Genomic DNA, 22,228 nt, shown 5'->3' with positions numbered 1-22,228 from the left:
CCAAGCATGGAAAGATTGCCTTATCAACTACAAAAAAGCACTCAACGAGGCTAAGTCAACCTACTATACCTTGCTGATCGAAGAAAACAAAAATAATACACAATTTCTCTTTACCACAATCTCCCGCCTGACGAAGAGCCACACTGAAGCAGGGCTTGAAAACGAAATTATTTTTCAAACGTTCCGTTCCGAACGGTTCAGGTAGGCCTATGTTTAACGTTTTCGTTCTTGCATGCGTTCCGCCACCAACATATCGGTCCTGAACCGGTTCGGAACGCAAAATATCGTTCGTTCTTAAAGTTCCGGCAGTGTTTGGCGGGCCTATCAAGTCTATTTTTGTGAACTTTACCTTAGAATAGACGTACTCATTATTTCCCCTTGATTTAGCCTATACCGTAGCTATGCCCAAAAATAATAAATCACAGGCGGCATCCAAAAACATTCAGATGGGCTATCCATCCCATAGCCTACAGACTTAGTGTAAGCCTAACCTATGCCTATAAATAATTTCTTATACGATCCTTCACTGGGCTAGTGCCTGCTGTGTTAATATGACTGTGCTGATGCTAAGCTGCAGCTCCCTCAAATCTATATAGGTTCTCATGCATATTAGGCTAGCTTTTGCCAATGAAAATGAATGCAACAAAAAAAAAAACAGTAGGCCTACTGCTGCTAACTGAAGAAACGTTTACGTTACTGTAAGGAAATTATTATTATTGTATAACCATTTGTGTAAGCAGAAATATTGTTGTGCTGAGTTCTAAGAACAGAGAGTACAAGTTAAGTGTGCAGACAGACAGGAACTGCACCCATCTCATGTCTAGCTTTCCAAAAACGGGAGATTTTTTTTCGGGGGGGGGGGGGGTCAGTGTTTATACCGGAGCTGTGTTTGCATATTTAATACGTTTCATACACGTCTTTCAACACTGAATTTCGGTCGTTGCTTGTACTTTACCATTACCTTACGCATGCCACTTATGTATCCACCAGCTGCCTGCCTGCAGCCTACTTCCAAAACTCCAAAGCTGCTTGCTGTCAGATTTGGTTCCGAGGGAACAAGTTCAGTGTATCAACAACACTCAATAACAGTTTATGTGATGTGTTAATCAATTAAATTCAACAGCTAGTTCTGGAGGCCATTCATCTAGCCCGCTTCCTTACGACGAGACTCAGGCTGCACCCACTTCCTTATTTGGGTTGCCAGGTTTTAGCCTATGACAAAACGGTTGAAATTGAAACTAAGTGATCGTGTATGTGTAGGGTGTATTTCATACACAATCTGGCAACCTGAATTCATCAATGATTTTAAAATGAAGTTTGATGGCCATGCAAATTACTGGAGTTTTCCGGGAGAAATAACAAAACGGGAGGGTGCTGGGAGATGACCTTGAAATACGGGAGAAACACGGGAAAAACGGGAGTGTTGACAGGTATGCTGTGTGTGTGGGTGGGTGAGGTAAGAGTATGTCACAATGAAGTCGCTATGCCTTGCTTTCTATTTTCTGTGTGCATCTGTACAATAAAAGACACAGCTTTTGGGCTGCAGAGTCAGAGACTGATGGTGTGAGGAATTCTTCCTTACATTAGCAGGCTCTTGGTACCAGAGTTTGTGGGCAAAGCCATACTACGTGTTGTGGTTCTTGTATGTTGGGGTTAAATTCCCTGACAGTTACCAACAATGTTAACAACAAACTCAGCTTCACTGCTGCAAACAAAGTTGGCTATATGCTTCGCCATATAACGAACCAGCTAGCCTTGTGATAACAAAATCTTTACCTTTTGTTTAGTCCACTGAAAGTTATACACATATCAAACGATTAAATACACAGTTATGGAGGAATTGTTTTGGGGAAGCAGTTGCACTATCCCACTTTTGCTGCCTTTAAGCCACTTAAATCCATAGCCTAGATGAGCGTTACAACTTGACGTGATGGTGAAGCTAAATGCCCAAGAAACGTCACGTCAAGTTGCCTACTAAACGCAAAAACTTAATGACAGCTTGTTCGTGGTGGTGTGCTGCCTAATTGAAATGGGATAGGCAAGTATCTTATATTCGGCTATTACGTGTGGCACATTTATTGGGCTTATAGCCTCTTTTAATTTAGGCCTATTTGATGTTGAACTGATATGACTGAGCAGCAGAAAAGTCATAGTCGATACATCGTTTATTATTATAATTAGGCTCTTGTGATAGCCTACTATTACTTTACTACTATTACTGTTATTATTATTATTATTCGGATGAGGCAAAGGAATGTAAATCTGAGTCTGAAATGTTGGCTACAAACAGTCTATACTGCTGTAACTGCACTGCTGCTATTATTAATTGTTAACTTCCGGGAACTATTTGAGGCTTCCATTAGCTGCCATTGTTGGAAAAAAATGGAACATTGGCGTCAATGGAGTTGTCGCAACTCTACCTTTATATGGCTCTGGGTAGGCCTAGTTGGCTACATAGCGGCTTGTTAGCTCACATTAACAGTGTAGATGCGGGCTTGTTTTTCGCACAACCGGAAATAGTCTCCCTGACATAGGATATGCTTTTGTGAAATTTTATAAAATATATAGAGAACGAAAAAAAAAACGTTATTAACCGGTTTTGTGGATTTCAGAATAACGTTTCTGTTCCGGAACAGTTGAAGACCATTTTGTTTTCGTTTCCGTTTCTGCTCCTCGTAAAATTCCGTACAATTCCGTTCGTTTTCGGTTTTCGTTTTCGTTCCTTGAACCGGTTCGGAGCCCTGCACTGAAGTAACCGAAACTATCCCTATATGCCTAAACAGTAACGACTTCATGAATGTTTTCAATGACAAAATTGAAACAATTAGAGATAAGATTAATAACCAATCAGTCTCACCAGATATTCGTACTCCATTGCTAAACGGTAGCGAAAACATAATTGAATCACAGATGAGACGAACAACTTTGAATTCATTTACACCGATCGACATATTAGACCTCACTTCCACAATTTCCTCATCAAAATCTACAACTAGTCTACTAGATCCTATCCCTACTCATCTTCTGAAATCTGCTCTCCCTTTCTTGGATAATGCTTTGCTCCAGATCATAAATAACTCACTGCTGTCAGGGCATGTAACACAGTCGTTTAAGTTATCTGTTATTAAGCCATCCCTCAAAAAACCTACCCTTGACCCTAACGGCCCGGCCAACTGTAGGCCTATATCTAACAAATTAGTGCCTTTTTACATATGAATAAAATCGAAGAATTATATCAGTCTGGTTTCAGAGTCACCACAGTACTGAATCAGCCTTAGTTAAAGTTTTTAATGACCTCCTCATTGCTGCCGATAATGGACATATATCAATTTTAGTCCTCCTGGACCTCAGTGCTGCCTTCGACACCATAGACCATGACATACTACTTCACAGGCTTGAACATTTGATAGGCATTAAAGACTCAGCACTCGCTTGGTTTAGATCATACCTTTCTAACCGCAGACAATTTGTACAAGTCCACAATAAACCGTCTATCCAAACTATAGTAAAATATGGGGTGCCTCAAGGCTCAGTACTAGGGCCCCTGTTATTTTCTCTCTATATCCTTCCCTTAGGCTCTGAAATTAGGAAACATGGCATTAAATTTCCTTCTTATGCAGACGATACACAACTATACCTCTCCGTAAAACCTGACGAATTAACTCTGTTAGCCTAACTTGACACATGTATAAGAGATATAAAGACATGGATGACAAATAATTTCCTGCTTTTGAACTCCGATAAAACAGAAGTCATGGTTGTAGGTCCTAAAAAGATGAGGGACATCCTATCCTCATCACAGGCTACATTTACTGATCTTCGACTATCCTTATCCACAAGTGTTAAAAATGTAGGAGTTACAATTGACCAAGACCTATCACTAAGTAATCACATAAAACAGATTACCAAAACTTCATTCTATCACTTAAGGAACATTTCAAAGATAAAGAAGTCCTTATCCTTACCAGACGCTGAAAAATTAATCCATGCTTTTGTAACCTCAAGGATTGATTATTGTAACGCTTTGTATGCTGGCTGCAATAACACCTGTCTAAAGAGCTTACAGCTTATACAAAATGCAGCTGCTCGCACACTCACTAGAACTAAAACATATTTCCCCTATCCTGGTATCTCTACATTGGCTGCCTGTTAAAAGTCGCATTGACTTCAAAGTATTACTTCTAACGTACAAAGCCATTAATGGCCAGGCACCAGAATATATTAAAGATCTCCTAGTCTCATATTACCCACCCAGACCGTTACGATCACAGAATACTGGCCTTCTTGTAATTCCAAGAATCTCAAAAACGACAGTAGGTGGCAGAGCTTTTAGCTATCGCGCACCCCTCCTCTGGAATAATCTACCCTCCTCAATTCGATTAGTAGACACCCTCCCTATTTTTAAGTCTAGACTTAAAACATACCTCTTTACTGCCTCCCATAGTTAGGTATGGTGCGGTGTGGAACTTCACCCATCTCAGGGATTTTGGAATGGACCACCCTGCTGAGTCCTCGTGTGACTGGCACCCCAGTCGCGCGTGAGATGGTGGTCACTGACCATACCTGCGCTGGTGTTGACTACCCCTCACCATGCCTTAGTTATGCTGCTATAGCATAGTGCTGTCATGGACTTCTCATGTGCCATGCCGTACAACCCCCTCCCCTCTCCTCTCTCTCCTACCCTCTTTTTCTCTCAACTCTCCCTCTCTTGCCCATTCTCACTATGATTTACTGTAACAGTATATAGCACCACTGATCACTTCTTGACATTAACCACATTGATTTCAAGTACTACTAACCCATTCTACATTTCTCTTTCTTCTCCCTTACTGTACCTCACTTGTGAGGTATATCATCACCAGTCATCAACCATCCGTGTGCCTGGCCCTCCTCTTACCCATCCCACCTGAAGTCCCATCCTTGACTGCTGTATTACTGTCCCCCTACCTGGATTCCTGGCCCGTACAGCCCCATCACCTGCCTATGACAACTCTGCCCGGATTCTGGCCTGTCTGCTGACCCACCACTGGCCCCATCACAACTTTCTTTCCTGGACAATTCCGACGCCGGACTATTGCACTTTCTCTCACTAAATCATGATTATGCTTTACCATACCGGATACGTAATCATCCCACCTCTTGTAACCTTCACCTCAGGTGCTTTAAACACCATGTCCTTCTCTCCACACCTGACTGTCATATGCATTTGTCATTGTTATAGACCTTACTGTCCGTATTGACCCTAGGCAGATGGGTCAGGCCCTTGAGTCGTGGATCTGCTCGAGGTTTCTTCCTATATGGATCTCCAATTCTAGGGAGTTTTTCCTCCTCGCCCCCGTTACCCCGGTTACCCAGGGGCCTTCCTTCCTTCTTCCTTTTCTTTTCTCCCTCTTTTGATGTGATATGTGATACATGTGTAATGTTTTGGCGCTATATAAGCACAATAAATTGAAATTGAATTGAAATAGCTTATAATGTTCTGAATTCGCGGCCAACATCAAATCCAAAGTTCTAACTTTTTGATCACCAAGTCAAAATTCCCAGGTCAACCACAAATAATTCCACTACTTTTTATTGCTTAGCCTACTTACCACTTCAACACCATTGATTGTAACAGTTTAAACTGTAACTGTAACAGTTCACCTGTTCAAACTGTAGCCTAAAGTTAACTGTAACAGTTCAACACAAGCAAAACATTGCGAGCTCAATGTGCGTGTGAGTTGCTATGGGAACATACACAGACACCAATTTTAGGAAAAGGGCTGATCGGTCTTCAACTATTTTGGTAGCCTACGATTTATTACACATCCAGAAGAATACATTTGAGTCATTATAGGCTCATTATCAGGGAGAAAAATCCGAGGGGGCACGTGCCCCCTTAATTTCCATGGGCATGATGCCACTGTGTGTGTGAGTGCTAAGACCTGCAGCCCATTGTCTACTACAGGGAGCCTATAGGACTGGTTGTTTTTGGCTCCCTCTGGTGTTGCTCTATGTTTTTCGTTTCACATTTCAGTTTTTTCCTGTTGCCACACCCTTGTCCTTATTTGGTCTGTTTCCGGTCTTGCCTATTATCTCCCAATTACCTTCCCACCTGCATTGTATCTCAGTTCGTTTGTTGAGTATTTAAACCCTGTGTTGTTCATTGTTCTTCGTCTGATCGTCATTTCTGTGTTTGTGAGACCGGCCTAGACTACCTGTTACCGGCACGTAAGCTCTGCTGACTTTTCAGTTTTTTGTGCTCTGTTTATGTTTGAACTTATCCCGCCTGAGAGGTAGGGATGGGCAAAGCGAGGCTTTATGAAACACTGAAACGTTCGAAGCAATTGTTCCGAAGCTTTGAAACAATTCCGACACCTCAGAGCTGTTTAGGGTGAAACAAATCTGTCAAATGCTTCGTATTAGAGATGCAGTCTTTAAAGTTCGTGGCTCGCTGTGTTACCTGTGTTCAGTCTTTGTCAAAAGCTAAGCAGCATGCCCTTGGTCAATTACTGGATGGGAGACCACATGAAGTCACAATAAAGGGAGTCTTATTGCTGCCACTATGTGTTCTCTAAATCACTTTCTTCTTATAAAAACTTTCGATTTTTTACCATTCTGAGAGTTTAGTTGAAATTGTATGATTAATGGTGAAGTAAGAAAACATAAACAGATACGATCTGAAACAATACCTTACAAATCAAACGGGGATCGAACCACATTTGAGCAGCCTGGGCTACCGTGCAAAAAACACCCTCACTACCACTACACCATTTAAGAAAAGCCTACACTGTTAATTGAACGCGCGGGCACGCCTGCCGACACCGGTGAAATGCACCGAAGGTTCACTTAACTTTGGTCACATGACATGGGGATTTTGAACGATGTTTCGAAGCAGTGGTCACATGACATGGCTGTTTTGAACCACGTTTCGAAGCAGTGTTTCGAAACACTTGTGCTTCGAAGCCTCGACACTGATTCAAGATGTCTGTTTCAAAAGTCACACCCCTACTGAGAGGTATTTTTGTTATCAAGAGCCTGTTTTTTGCTGATGATTAAATTTGTGGATTTTTGATATTTTTCACTCCAATAAACCAAGACTGCAAGATATTCCATAATCTGCGTTTGATTCCTCTGACCACCCTGACAGTAGGATCAGACCAAGATGGAATCAGCAGATTCACACAGCTCAAGTCCGTCCTGGAGGGACAGGGAGTGATGCTTGGGAAACATGAGAACCAGTTTGATTCTGTGCAGAAGTCCTTGGATTCCATTGCATCCAACCTCACCAATCTGGCCGCCCAGCTGCAACACCTCCAGCTCAGTGTCCAAGCCGCCGCCTCAGTCCCAAGTGACTGGCTCAGCCTCTTCTTCCACGCAGCAGAATCCAAACCCTGAGCCTTGTCTGCCTCCCCCTGAAACCTACAGTGGGGATCCCGGAACCTGCAGGTCTTTTCTATCTCAGTGTTCCAGCTTCAACCAGCAACCTTCCCAACTGACCGGTCCCATATTGCCTATGTCATTACTCGCCTGACGGGCCCGTGAGTGGGGAACAGCCATATGGGATGCAGATGCTCCAGCCTGCCGCTCCTTTGATGACTTCACCGAGGAGATGATCAAGGTCTTCGACAGATCTCTCCAGGGTCGGGAGGCCGCCAGGGAGGTACTCCAGTCCAGACAGGGGAAGAGGTCCCTATCAGATTTTGCCATTGATTTTTGCACTCTAGCGACCACCAGTGGCTGGAATGTCGATGCCCAGTGTGATGTCTTTCTCAATGGTCTCTCTGACTCAATCAAGGATGAACTGCTTACCCGTAAGTTGCCTCAGGATTTTGATGGTCTGGTGGACCTAGCCATTCGCATTGAGAAGCAGCTTAAGCAGCGTCATAGTGAGTGAGATTATAACCGAGGATGGAGGTCACCTGCTGCATCAACCCAGTGTCTCACTGCCTCCTGCTGCCTCCAGTGATTCCCCTGAACCCGTGCAAGTGGATCGAGCCTGTTTGTCTCCCGCTGAGAGGAAGAGGAGGATGGACTCCAGTTCTTGTGGCCAACCCGGTCATTTTGTTGCCCATTGCCCAGTAAAAGGCAACGCTCACCTGTGAAGGGGGGAGTTACTGGTGAGCGCTACTCCTCTTCTACTACCCGGTTCCTCATCTCAGCCACCCTCACTGCCAGGAGTCGCCGCCACCCTGTGTCCGTCCTCATTGATTCTGGCGCTGATGGGAATTTCCTGGATGCTCGTCTGGCCGCTGAACTCTGTCTCTCGCCCATCAAGCTCCAACAGCCTCTTGAGGCAAAGGCCTTGACCGGGACGAAATTAGCCCTGGTGTCCCACATCTCCCCGCCCTTGGGTCTGCTCACCTGCTAGAGTCACCACATGCACCTATTGTCCTGGGCCATCCATGGCTGGTCAGACATAACCCACACATAGATTGGGCTAGTGGCAACATAATGGGTTGGAGCTCTTACTGTATGTCTAATTGTCTGCGTACTTTTTCGGGCTTTTCCCAAATCACGGAAGAAACGTCAAGGCAGCGGTATAGTAGCAGATAATCAGGCAAGTCTTATTTAAATAAACTCCTGGTGCACTTACAAACTTTCTAATGCCTCGTTATTGGACTAAAGGTCATAGTTGTACTACTGCAGAAGTTTCGTACCATTCAGGGCATTATTAGTGGGGTCATTTACAAGATAAAAGTTGGTTCCATCACGACTGCAGAACGTCATTAGTTTCTGACCACGCTACTCAACCACGGTTCGACCAAGGGGAAAAAAAGTTCTGGGAGGGTGTTTGGCTCGGGGTCATGGTGCAAAGGACCCTAGGGTGAAATTACTCCGAACCATCGCTTTAACCTGACGTGAGTCAGACAGAAGATGGGCCTGTCTTAGTTCTTGAATCCTGTCCCTCTCAAGTCACGTTAGGCTAAATGATGTGATTAGCAACTAGAATTTAAAAAAACATCCCGCGAGTGACACCCAACCAGTTTTTAATACTAACCTTTTTTTCTTGGGGGGGGCACTGTTATAAAAAAATCTAGCGGAAACGCTGCACTACACTGAAAATACTTACACACACTGAAGCTCCTTACACTACACGCTGAATTAGCTTCCACTACACACTGAACTCACTTGCGCACACACACTGAAATCGCTTACACTACACACTGAACGATTAACTTGCGCACACACTGAAGTCGCTTACACTACACACTAAATTAACTTCACTACACACTGAACGATTAACTTGCGGACTCGCAGTGTGTGAATTAAATGCTGCCCTACAATGCCTTGCTTACTGCATTGGAATGTTATTATAGAATGCCTTGCTTACTGCATTGGAATGTTATTATAGAATGCCTTGCGAAAAGAGTACCGAAGTCTGATGTAGCGTTTCCATGACTGCAGAATCACTGGATCTAAACAAACATTCGAAGTGGCTTAAATAGCATTGAATGTAGACATGTGGCATCATTTCTAGCTAATAGTGTTTTAAATGTAGGCTATAGCCATTTAAACGTGTTTTGCCTGCTAGGCAGAAGCATATCCACTGGAATTGTGTTATGTGGGTATTTCACGTCTTCTCAAAGACTGCCAAAATACGTCCGTGAATTGAAGGATTTTAACCGCATGCTGTGAAGTTGCATGCAGATCTCTTTTACGGAGGAAACCCATGCTGAAAATAAAACTCTGTAGACACGAATTTGATTGTGTTGGTATGAATTATATGTTGTAGTGTGTGATTCCTACAGTGTAAAAATATACTAATATCTTAGAAACGTAAAATTATTGAAATGGATTAAGAAAGCCACCGCTAATGGTGATTTCAATGGTTAGATTGATTTGTTTAGATCCAGTGAAATTGCTGCCTTGGCAACGCTACGTAATGATAGAATGTTGTGTTACGTGCTGTGTAAACTTTAGCTCTGTCCGTCTAGTTAACATTATACAATCGCATGCATTAAAAGTGAAAGTATGTTTTGCTAAAATCAGGTCCTATTGGTTTTTTGTGCGTTCACGCGAGGTGAAGGGGTCTCCCAATTCTATCTAGACCGTTCGCATCTCTCCTATAAGCTAATGGTCTAATCTGATTCAATGAGCTGGAGCTAAAAGTGTTACTGTCAGACTCAGAGAACGGCTGGATGAACTGGGGAAAGGTAAAACGCAACAGTTTAACTCAAGGGGAGGTGGAAAATGAATGTATTTCCCAAAATGGTGGAATATCCCTTTTAATATGTTTGAGTTTAACTGATGAATCTACAGTTCAAACAAACATAGCGGAGGCAAACTCCCAGACAATGTTGCGTTTTCATATGCCCGCATCTGTTAGCATTAGCTGCAAGTTCGCATATTCGGTCTACGTTGTACCAAATGCTGCTGTTCTGTTACCTACCGATAGCACTCGATAGCCTTAAAGAACAGGGTTATGGACTGAATGACTCTGGATTTGGCCTTTTAATTCACTTAAAAATGTGATGGAAAAAGGACTTATATATTGGGGTATCACACATATTTGTGTTAGCTCATGATGGATAAGGGAGCTCTTTAGTCTTCACTCCTGGTTCTTACTTCATCATTACATTGAGATTTCTAAAAAAATGTAAAAAGATGGCTTGAAAATTAAGATATAGAAAACTTCCAGTGTACAGTTTCATGTGACTTCTGATATGATGACTAGTACTACAATGATTGATAATGTTGCAATTGCAAATTGTCTTTTTTCTCTCTCTCTCCAGAGGAATCAGGCCCTACATTGCAAGATATTCTCCAGTTCTCAACTGGGTCGAATGAAGTTCCCCCATTGGGCTTTCGCCACAGCCTTCCATTGAATTCTTACATGAAGGGGGGGGGAAATATCCCATAGCTAACACGTGTGTACATGAAGGGGGGGGTGGGGAATATCCCATAGCTAACACGTGTGTACATGAAGGGGGGGGGGGGGGATATCCCATAGCTAACACGTGTGTACATGAAGGGGGGGGGTGGGGAATATCCCATAGCTAACACGTGTGTACATGAAGGGGGGGGGGGGGGATATCCCATAGCTAACACGTGTGTACATGAAGGGGGGGGGGGGGGGGGATATCCCATAGCTAACACGTGTGTACATGAAGGGGGGGGGGGGGGATATCCCATAGCAAACACGTGTGTACATGAAGGGGGGGGGAATATCCCATAGCTAACACGTGTGTACATGAAGGGGGGGGGGATATCCCATAGCTAACACGTGTGTACATGAAGGGGGGGGGGGGGGGAAATATCCCATAGCAAACACGTGTGTACATGAAGGGGGGGGGAATATCCCATAGCTAACACGTGTGTACATGAAGGGGGGGGGGATATCCCATAGCTAACACGTGTGTGCATGAAGGGGGGGGGGGGGGGGGAAATATCCCATAGCTAACACGTGTGTGCATGAAGGGGGGGGGGGGGGATATCCCATAGCTAACACGTGTGTACATGAAGGGGGGGGAATATCCCATAGCAAACACGTGTGTGTGGGGGGGGAATATCCCATAGCAAACACGTGTGTACATGAAGGGGGGGGGGAATATCCCATAGCTAACACGTGTGTGTGGGGGGGGGAAATATCCCATAGCAAACACGTGTGTACATGAAGGGGGGGGGGGGGTATCCCATAGCTAACACGTGTGTACATGAAAGGGGGGGGGGGAATATCCCATAGCAAACACGTGTGTACATGAAGGGAGGGGGGGAATATCCCATAGCTAACACGTGTGTACATTTTTTACTTGTATTGCATTCATTGTTTCTACACTTGAGAGAAATACGTTTTTTTTGTTTTGTTTTTCCCCCCCCAAAGACGATGAACAGAGTTGAGGGAGCATACATGCCCCATACCTGGAGTGCTGTCCTGGGGGGCGGCGGACTGACAGCAGGATCACACCTCTGTAACAACAAAAGCCATCAGCTGATAAAAACGCGTCACACTACTCCACCGTGTGACCTTCTGATGAAGACGGAAGTATACGTCGAAACATGTCAAGGTAAAGAAAAAACATCTACCAATATATGTGTCTGTGATAAAAGAAAAAACAACTTATTTAATTTATTTGTATAAATTGTCTACGATTGCCGATCCATGGCAACTATGATTCCTTTAGGGAGGCCATGGACTTTGGAATTCACAACACCCAAGGCTTTGGCATGGCGTAAACGGCAAGGCTTTGGCATGACGCATGGCATAAACAGCAAGGCATACCTGAGGATTTAGAGCTTCTGCAGCCAATGTAGAAAGTATGTGAAGCCCTTTGAATTTTCTGGTTTTCTGCATTAGTTGGTTACTAAATGGGATCTGATCTGCCAGTAACAAAGCAGGTGTCAGGCTTGAATATGTTCCTGCAAAAGGAGGGTTAACGTGATTGATCAGAAGGGTTCACTTACTTTTTCCTGCAGAACCTTTGACATTTTGTGGATGTTTCCAATAACATGAAATACATTGCATGTAGTCATACCGAATTCAAAGGGCTTCACATACTGTACTTCTTACGTAGATATTTTTAGTGTTTAGTTTGAGTTGAATTCTACCGTTAAACATGGGTAGTAGGGGGGATTTAGGTCACTACTGTTTTTTTTTTACATAGGCCTACATATGTTTTCTTTTCTGTTGAACAATCAGAATCAGTGTAGTTTGAACACATTCAGTGTTCCCTTGGATTAAGCGAGGTGAATGGTTCGATTCCAGACTATACATTTCAATGATATAGGATGGCCCGCCAGGCTAACCGACTTCAATGAGTGCAAGCAGATTCAATGTGTAATGCAGGAAATTCAGTGTGTTGCTGTTTGAGTTCCAGTGTGGTACTAGTGCCCGGTGCGTATGTTTCAGTGTGTAGTGCGAGTACGTTCAGTGTGTAGTGCCACTATTCCAATGTTATTGCTGTACGGCCTCCCCTTATGAGTTTGAGGGCAGCTGGTTTAATCAGAGCTGTCGTCATCCTGCTTTACAAGGCCCAGTGTGCTCACACACCGCCACGCACGCACGCACGCACCGCCATGTTGTTACGACCCTGTGGGTCTTGTGTATTATGTGTGTTTGTTACTTCTGTTGTGTGTTCTTCCAGGCAGATTGGCTGCAGCTGAGGGGTGGTGTGAAACCCTATGACGTCAGGGTAGCCCGGCTCTTTAAAAGGGGGCTGACGTCATTGAGGTCTTGCTAGCTGTGGGGATCGTTCGTTGCCACCGTCGCTGCCGCACATCGCTGCCACTAGGGCCAGCCTCGGGCCTTGCCCGTGCAACTCGCCGTCATCTTTCTCACTCCTTGGGGTGAGACCAGGAGTGAGCGCCTGGCCGCCGAGGCCTACTTTGTAGGCCGTGTTTTTCTTAGTTTAGACATTTTTCCATACTGTTTTTTTTTTTGTATTAATAAATACACCATTTTATTACGTTTTGTGTCTGCCCGTTTTTGTTATATCCCACAAGCCCTAGACCGGGATGTAACAATGTGCACACACATATCGCCATGCACATATACACACGCACACTGCAATGCACACACGCACACTGCAATGCACACACGCATATCGCAATGCACATACACACACCGCCATGCGCACACACATATCGCAATGCACATACGCATGCACACACTGCCATGCACACGCGCACACCGACATGCACACACACGCACGCACATGCATGCGCACGCACACGCCACCATGCACAAGCACACATACACGCACACACCGCCATGCACACACACATACGCACGCACACACCACCATGCACCAACACACACAAACGCACACACACACATACCCACACGCGCACACGCACACAGACACACACACTTGTCTCTTAATGAGCCCTCATATACTTTACTGGCAAATTTTCACCTGCATCTCTGAGCCATTAAACACACTGGCTGCCCAGGGCCCAGGAGTGCTGACGCAGTTGTGTGTGTGTTTGTTTGTTTGTGTGTGTGTTTGTTTATCTGTGTGTGTGTGTGTGTGTTTCTGTGTGTGTTTGTGTGCAAGTGTGTTTATGTGTGTGTGTGTGTTTGTGTGCAAGTGTGTTTATGTGTGTGTGTGTGTTTGTTTGTTTGTGTGTGTTTCTGTGTGAGTTTGTGCACAAGTGTGTTGTGTTTGCATGTGTGTGTTTATTTGTGTGTGTTGTTTGTGTGCAAGTGTGTTTATGTGTGTGTTTATTTGTGCGTGTTTCTGTGTGAGTTTGTGCACAAGTGTGTTGTGTTTGCATGTGTGTGTTGTTTGTGTGCAAGTGTGTATGTGTGTGTTTATTTGTGTGTGTTTGTGTGCAAGTGTGTTTATGTATGTGTGTGTGTGTGTGTGTGTTTATTTGTGTGAGTTTGTGCACAAGTGTGTTGTGTTTGCATGTGTGTGTTTATTTGTGTGTGTTTCTGTGTGAGTTTGTGTGCAAGTGTGTTTATGTGTGTGCGTTGCTTGAGTTTGTGTGGAAGTGTTTATGTTGAATGCATATGTTTCATTGTGTTGACCATCTGACCAACCCTGAGGCTATCGCTAACCCTAATGTCACATTAAACTTAACTGTCGCTAACTCCAACCCTGAGGCTATCGCTAACCCTAATGTCACATTAAACTCGACTGTCGCTAACTCCAACCCTGAACTGCACTTACAGTGGGTCCCAGTTAAGTTTGGATGGGTTCCTTCATGAATCACGCACCCCATTTTCTCAGCAGAAATGGCACAAACTGCAGTTGACACAAACAACCACAAGGTGTCACTTGGGAGTTCTGCCACTACTATTTTTGATGCGACTTGACTTACTGCATCCATGACGCAGCGGGGACACGGGAACTTAAATTGATCACGGTAGTTTAAGCTTACACTTGACAAAACATTCTAATATGAAAATGTAGATGCAATTGTTGTAAAATGGTGCAGCTCCTTTAAGAAAACACCGTGTGCAGGGATGGAGAAAAAGCGAGAGGGGATATGTGTCTTAGATGCGTGTGGAAAAAGTATGTGCTGTTGAGACTGGAGCGAGTCATATTCAAAATAATGCAAAAAATAAATCCGCAGATAAAACCAATTATCCTCATTCATTGCAACCGCAGCATGCCTGCTTGCCGACGTTCAAACGAAAAAGATATCAAAGCACCTTTTGCTTTTGAATGTAGCACAAAAATGTTTTAAACAGCTGGACAAATGATTTAGCTAATTGATTATAGCCTGTACACCAGCAATTGTTGAACATTTACCTGTACAAGTACATTGACAGTAGCCCAGCCTAACAGCATGTTGTAGGCCTACTGTAAAAATTTCACTTAAATTGCAACCGCAATATGCCTGCTTGCCGACGTTCAAACGACGAAAAAGATATCAAAGCAACAAGAGGGTTGAGTCTGAATGACACTGAGTTTTTGAAGTTAAGAAATATTTTCATATAAAAAAAATGGCCATTCTTCAATCTCCTTCACTGACGCCTATGGAAAAGGCTTAACGTCCCAAAACAACGATCAATGATCATCAAATTTCTCTCTCATATTGCTCCTCATAACCATCTATAAAAAAGTGTTTTTTGTTTTCTTTTTGAGCACGTCCGAATCCCAGGACATAACGCACTGGACCTTATAATTGGCTCGAGATATAATTCCAAAGGGGCAGATAGGGGCCTTAAAACTTAAAAAGATGAAGCTTCCCGAACTTTGAAATTGCGATCAGTGACTGGCATCGGGTGAATGAAGCTTTTCGAAGTTGAACAGGCTATTAAAAACTATTTGCGCACCTCTATGTCACAGGAGAGACTGGGCTCTCCCTTCTATGAAAAAGACGTTATGCTACCTGCAAACTGGCCTATGATTTCATTGCTGAGTTTGCGGCAAAGCAAGAAAATGTTTTTTTTCCTGAGTCAGGATATGGCAAGTCGGTGTCATTTATTTGTCCAATGTTAGCCTATAGATACAGACCAGTACATCTTATCAATAGTTTGAATGTCGTGTGTGTTTCTGCTCATTGACAAATACCGTTCAGCACAATGATTCATGCCCAATTAATTCCCCCTGTTAAAGTGTTCGCCTTTGTTACACTATTTGGTTTCGTGATGTAGCCTATGATAAACACCATATGGCCAAATATGTGACTCAGCTAATGTTATAGGCTATACAATTGAATTTCCCCTCTTAAAGGCAAGCTGGTGTAGCTTATTAGACTAGGCTACTATTAAAATACACCGACGGTAGCCTTGGCTATGTGTAAAGTAAGCTATCGCATGATTTCATGCACGTAAGTTAATGCATCTGTCAAGTTCGCACAGGGCCTCGCACCCCCTTGCGACGGCCCTGCAGCTCCTCCTAAGACAGCGAGGAAAAAGTTAAAATACGCGATAAACCCGGGAAAAGTTGACAGGTTTGTTTCAGTACCGGTGATTATTTGTGAAATTGTGCAAACGACAGCCTTTTCAAGGCATTTCAATGAAGGAGTCGTAGCATGCAAGCTCCCAAATTGACCCAGTAGCCTAAGGCATCAATAAATTGTTGGGACTGGGAGGGTCATGCGCTTTTTCTCAATCACTTTGGAGGATCATTGAAAATGTTCTTGCTGGCGAGGGAGGGTCACGTCTTTTTTGACTAACGCTCCCAAAACTCCTCCGGTAGCCCCTTAAATAAATAACGAACAGTCCCTAATTGATTAATAGCCTGTAGCCTACCAGCAATTGTTGAACATTGACCTGTACAGGACATTGACAGTAGCCCAGCCTAACTAAGCAAATGTTGCAAAAGACATCAGAAGACGCAATTAATCAGAAATAAATAATGTAATCTGCATCGCTTTATTTAACAAACTGCAAGTAACAAGAGGATTGAGTTCGCTGTGAGGCCAAACCCAAGAGCAGCCTATCTGTTAAGGCAGTCGATAGGCTATATGGTAACGAGCTGTGTGTGCCTGGAAAGACGATAGATGACGGCTCTGGTCATCCCATACCCTCCCCCCACTTCCTGTAGCCTACCATTATGAAGGCCTGAGGGGAGTAGCCTAAAACGACTTTAAGCTTTTTCATGTTAAGCCCCCCTCCCCCATCCCCTTCTTTCACAAGCAGTGGGGGAGCGCTTTTTAGTCAGTGAGCTGCACCCACAACTCGGTAATCGAAAGACAAGTAGCCTACCACCTATTTACTTTTGATGCCTTCAAAAGACGTTTTGCTGTAGATCTACGTGAAAACACGTCCATACGGACTGAACATTTGTGGAACACCGTCTCATAGTAATGTGGTTAACTGACCAATATGTCCCGATCAACCATCTGCAACTAGGAAAAGTCCATGTTACATTTAACCCCGTGTTACTTTGTGCCCCGCGCTCCCCTGCAGCTTTCTGAAGCTGTAGGCCTAACACATACCACCTTGACGTGAAAAAGCTTAACGTAGCTTATGTCCCAAAACGGCAACAAGTCGTTTTACTCCCCGTATGCGCTCATTATAAAGAACGTTTAACGTGTCACAAAAACAGCTATCAATTAATCACCAGGAGCAACACCTTGCAAAAAATGATAACAATAGGCCTAGGCCTTTATATGGCTCTGCTCCTGCCTAGATTCAAACTCAGAACTGCCTGAAAGTTGCAGACTTGTTCTGGAAATACGTGCATTAACCCACTCGACCGTCAGACAACGCTATCTGCTTCGAGTAGGCCTACACTGGTTGCTGTGGCACAGTCTTGAGTGACCGAAATCGTTTTTCTTTGTCATATGAATGCTGTCATTTTGTTAACACTACTGTTAAAGAGATGCTGTAGGCAAAGGCTATATTTAACCTCGTTAGTGTAGTAAAAAAAATCAGAACTATTCACAAGGTTTCTGGGCAGCATATTTATGTTCTGTTAGCAAGCGAACTTCTCATGACTACCGACAAAGTAGCCTACTGCCAGCTGACGACAGAGGCAGCAAAGGTAGAGGAGATAAGATAAGAACAAGGTCAATTTGTCCAAATGTACCCTAAGCATTAGAGGAGCTGATATCATACCGAAAGAGCACACTCGCTTACACGCGTTACACACAACGGTATGCTAAAAACTAAACTAAACCTTAAACTAAAGGTAAATGTTACAAAAGTGGCAAAATGAATATACAGTGTAGGCTATTGTTAGCCATTAAATTACTAGGCTATGAATCGTTCAGAGATTTTTTATTTTTGAGGTGGGGGGGTGGGTGGGGGGGGTACAAACTTATTCAAAATCATCCCCCCCCCCTCCTCTTTTTTTTTTTTTGGGGGGGTACAAACTTATTCAAAATCATCCCCCCCCCTCTTTTTTTTTTTGGGGGGGGGGGGGGGGGGGGGGTACAAACTTATTCAAAATCACCCCCCCCCCCCCTCTTTTTTTTTTTTTTTTTCCACAAATCGCACCCTGCACACAGACACACTCTCTCAAACACACACTCACACACAAACACTCACTCACACTCACAGACACACATGCACTCACACACACACACACTCATACGTATCTGGGTGCTTCCAGCAGCACAGCTGTTTTGTGGTTTTCTCTATTGCTCTCCTTGGCCATGTACTTTAGCGCTTGAGTGTGTGTGTGTGTGGTTGAGTCTGTGATTGTGTCTGTGATTGTGTGGTTGAGTGTGTGTGTGTGTATGTGTGGTTGTGGTTGAGTGTGTGTGTGTGTGTGTGTGTGTGGTTGCTGATTCTCTGTGGCCAATCCTCTGATGATGCTTGTCTCCTGGGACACTAATCGCCGTGGAAACCCCAAACATAAGGCAACATGAGTCCCTGCATGTCATCTGCTTTCTGCTGCTGGCCAACACACACACACACACACACACACACACACACACACACTCACACACACACAGACGAAAGGGAAAGGTCTGTATTTTGAACCCGAGCCCTATAACCAGTAGGTATAATTTATTATTCATAATTCCCTATAAAGGGACAGTTGAACCCGAGCCCTATAACCAGTAGGTATAATTTATTATTCATAATTCCCTATAAAGGGACAGTTGATTGATGATTTGAGCATGTTTGTGTGTGTTTATGACTGGCTGTGTGTGTGTGTGTGTGTGAGAGAGAGTGTGCGGTGATTGTGTGTATGTGCAGTACGAGTGTGGAGTGTGTGTGTATGTGCGCGTGTGCAATACGGGTGTGGTATGTGTGTGTGTGTGCAGTACGGGTGTGGAGTGTGTGTGTATGTGCACTGCGCGTGTGCAATACGGGAGTGGTGTGTGTGTGATGCTCAGCTCTTTTTAATAAACACGCTCACCTGGAGACAGAAGCAGCTGCCATGAACCCCAGAAGCCGTCAGTTCTGCTTTACTAATGGCTAAAGACAACCCACACACACACTCTGTCATGCTCTCTCATATACACACACTCACTCTCTCATGCTCTCTCACACACACACACACACACTCTCTCTCATGCTCTCTCACACACACACACTCTCATGCTCTCACAGACACACAATCTCTCTCTCTCTCATGCTCTCTCACACACACACTCAATGACAATGTGTGGCAATGAGTGTTTCGGAGCTACCCAGCACTGGTCTTCTGTGACCATGCAGGCCAGAGCAGGAGAGAGCATTCCGCCAAAGTCAACTCCATGGTCAGATTTAGATAAAAGTCGAAACCATGGACGAAACAATGGATGAAGACGCAGCAGGTCCATCCCGGGAATGTGCAAACCTGTGGCCCCACCTCCAGACTATTTACATTTTCTGAACTAGTTAATGATAGTTTTCGCTTCAAGTGTTTCAATTACAAAATAGTATTTTGTATTTGAAATACGTATTTTATATGCATGTATTAGAAATACTGCCCATGCCTGGCAACATGGTAAAAAGATAAAAATGATTTGATTTTACTTTCAATTCCTTTTACATTCTCCAGGGTATTAACATGAACATTTTTCATAACTCCATTTAGGACGTTTCTGTACATAAATGTAAGCACTGTGGCAGTAGTAATGCAATATTTAGAAAATGTAGGCTACTCTTGTACTCTTGATACTCAAGTACTTTTAAAAACAAGTAATTCAGTACTTTTACTTAAGTAGACATCTGACTGTTGTACTTTTACTTGTACTTGAGTAAAATTTAGCAAAGGGTATCTGTACTTTTACTCAAGTAATGAAGCTGTGTACTCTGTCCGCCTCTGGTCAATTTGAATGCAACAGTTTTGAACAAATTCGTGCAGCGTTCTAATGATGCTAACCGGATTTAATAGCAATTTAGCCAGTCGTCTTTCACGATTGTGAATGTTTGGATTACCTGTGCATGCTGAGGAGGGATGCGCCTGTTGAGAGGGAGAGAGAGAGAGTGCACGGGGCAAGGAGAGTCTGTGTTGAGGTAGGCCTACTTCTATCGCCTACTCTGGTAGAGTTTGACATACTACAATGCAAGATATATTTAGCCAATTTATTTATGGACAACGTAAGGCAGGAGGTGTGTGTTGCTTTAAATTATGAATGTTCTATCGAACGTAGTTTTTATTGATATCGATTACATGTCTATTGCGATACATATCGCTATCGTTTTATCGCCCTATGCTCAATAATAACAACTTTAACACACGCATAAATACTCAGCCTTTCATGCACGTAGTCTATTGACATTGACTGATACACTGCCCTCTGGTGGACAGAACATATAGAACTTAAGTTCGATACCAATATCGGTCTTACTGAAGACATTTAATGGTTAAAATATTATTAATACATATTTTAATATATTCGAATTTTAATATTAATAAACAAACGAACTTCGAATATGATTTTTGGGCAAAAGTCAAAGCCCTACCTCCTAGGCAAAGAAAAAGTAAGACTCCAAAGATGACGAGGAGAGAGTGGAAGAACTTCAAAGACAAAGGAGAGAAGCAACGGAGGTTTGTGTTAATATATTTCTCTGAACAGTATCAATGTCAATGACACCGAAATGTGCTCGGAAGCTGCACCAGGCACGTTCGTTTGCGTTGTGTCTGCTGCCACTACACCAGAAAAAAAAATAGACCATTCTTCTAAAACTTATTTTTACGGAACGCCTCAGTTACGCGCTCGGTGTAGCTTCCCTGTTTGTATCTCTTGTGTATATGTAGCAATTTCTAGCTGATGCCAGTCAACTGCATGATGTGAGTTGTCTGCCAGAATCACGACACATAGGATTACGTTATGGTCTATAGAAAATGTTACACAACAACATGGTCAACCTTTTCATTGTCCATACGCTAGTATTCTTCATCATTTTGTGTAAACACTTGAAAAATGACAGAGTAGCCTACTATTACTACTACTCTGCTAACAATCTAACTTAGCTACCTAAACAAGAGTAGGCTACTATTGCTACTACTCTGCTAACAATCTAACTTAGCTACCTAAACAAGAGTAGGCTACTATTGCTACTACTCTGCTAACAATCTAACTTAGCTACCTAAACAAGAGTAGGCTACTATTGCTACTACTCTGCTAACAATCTAACTTAGCTACCTAAACAAGAGTAGGCTACTATTACTACTACTCTGCTAACAATCTAACTTAGCTACCTAAACATGCCTATCTGATCTTATTTCTTGTGTCTTATTTCTTCAGACTTGTGGATGGAATGAGCCAGCAAGAGCACAGCGACCTCACCACACAGTTGCTAGTGAGGCAGCCAGGTCTGGTGTTTGATGCATAGATAATGCATCAGTGCAGACATGTCGTCCCCCCACCTGTGCCAGGGATGCCTTGGTGTACTTGTACACACTGCAGAGACATGCCAACCGATCGGGAGAGAAAATGCTGTGGACAAAACCCTGCCACCTGTGTGAGCCTTTTGCCTCACTTCACACAGTACTGCCTAGATGAAGGTTTTCTCCAGATTCACAGGCAGTACAGGGAGGACATCACAGCATTAGGCCATGTAAGAGAGCCAGGTGATGACAATAGAGTTCAGATATGCTACCTACAGACATTTCATTTTCTGGCAGCATGGGTCTCTAGGACAGGGTAATAGAAGAGTGATCCCAAGTTGCTGTGTGTGTAGGATAAGGGATTAATTCCCTGACCCGCAGGGACATCTCTGGAATTTAATTCACCTTCCTATAATGTTGTGTTATTGTAAATAGTTTTGTATTAGTGTTCTTGTACTGCCTGTTCCTTTTAAAACTGTATTTAATTTATTTTACACCGGTGCATCGTTATATTTTGTTTTCATGAAAATAAAAACTTTTTTTTATAATTGATAGACTTTTCATGCTCTTATACATTACATCCACACACTTATAATTTAAAAAGGAGCTGTGGTAATTTACCATTTTGAAACACC

At 43.4% G+C, this 22,228-nt stretch overlaps 1 long non-coding RNA gene across 1 annotated transcript; it reads left to right on the top strand.

Moving 5' to 3' along the window:
* The first annotated feature begins 5,950 nt into the window (after positions 1-5,950).
* Positions 5,951-13,400, top strand: LOC121706111. The gene is made up of 4 exons (XR_006030970.1): positions 5,951-6,210; positions 10,716-10,850; positions 11,804-11,987; positions 13,065-13,400. It is a non-coding gene; the product is annotated as an uncharacterized LOC121706111 (long non-coding RNA).
* The last annotated feature ends 8,828 nt before the right edge of the window (positions 13,401-22,228 follow it).

The sequence above is a fragment of the Alosa sapidissima genome, chromosome 3 (genome assembly GCF_018492685.1).
Source record: "Alosa sapidissima isolate fAloSap1 chromosome 3, fAloSap1.pri, whole genome shotgun sequence".
NCBI lineage: Eukaryota > Metazoa > Chordata > Actinopteri > Clupeiformes > Clupeidae > Alosa > Alosa sapidissima.
The sequence above is the reverse complement of the archived record's forward strand: the minus strand, read 5'-3'. Positions and strand labels throughout refer to the sequence as shown.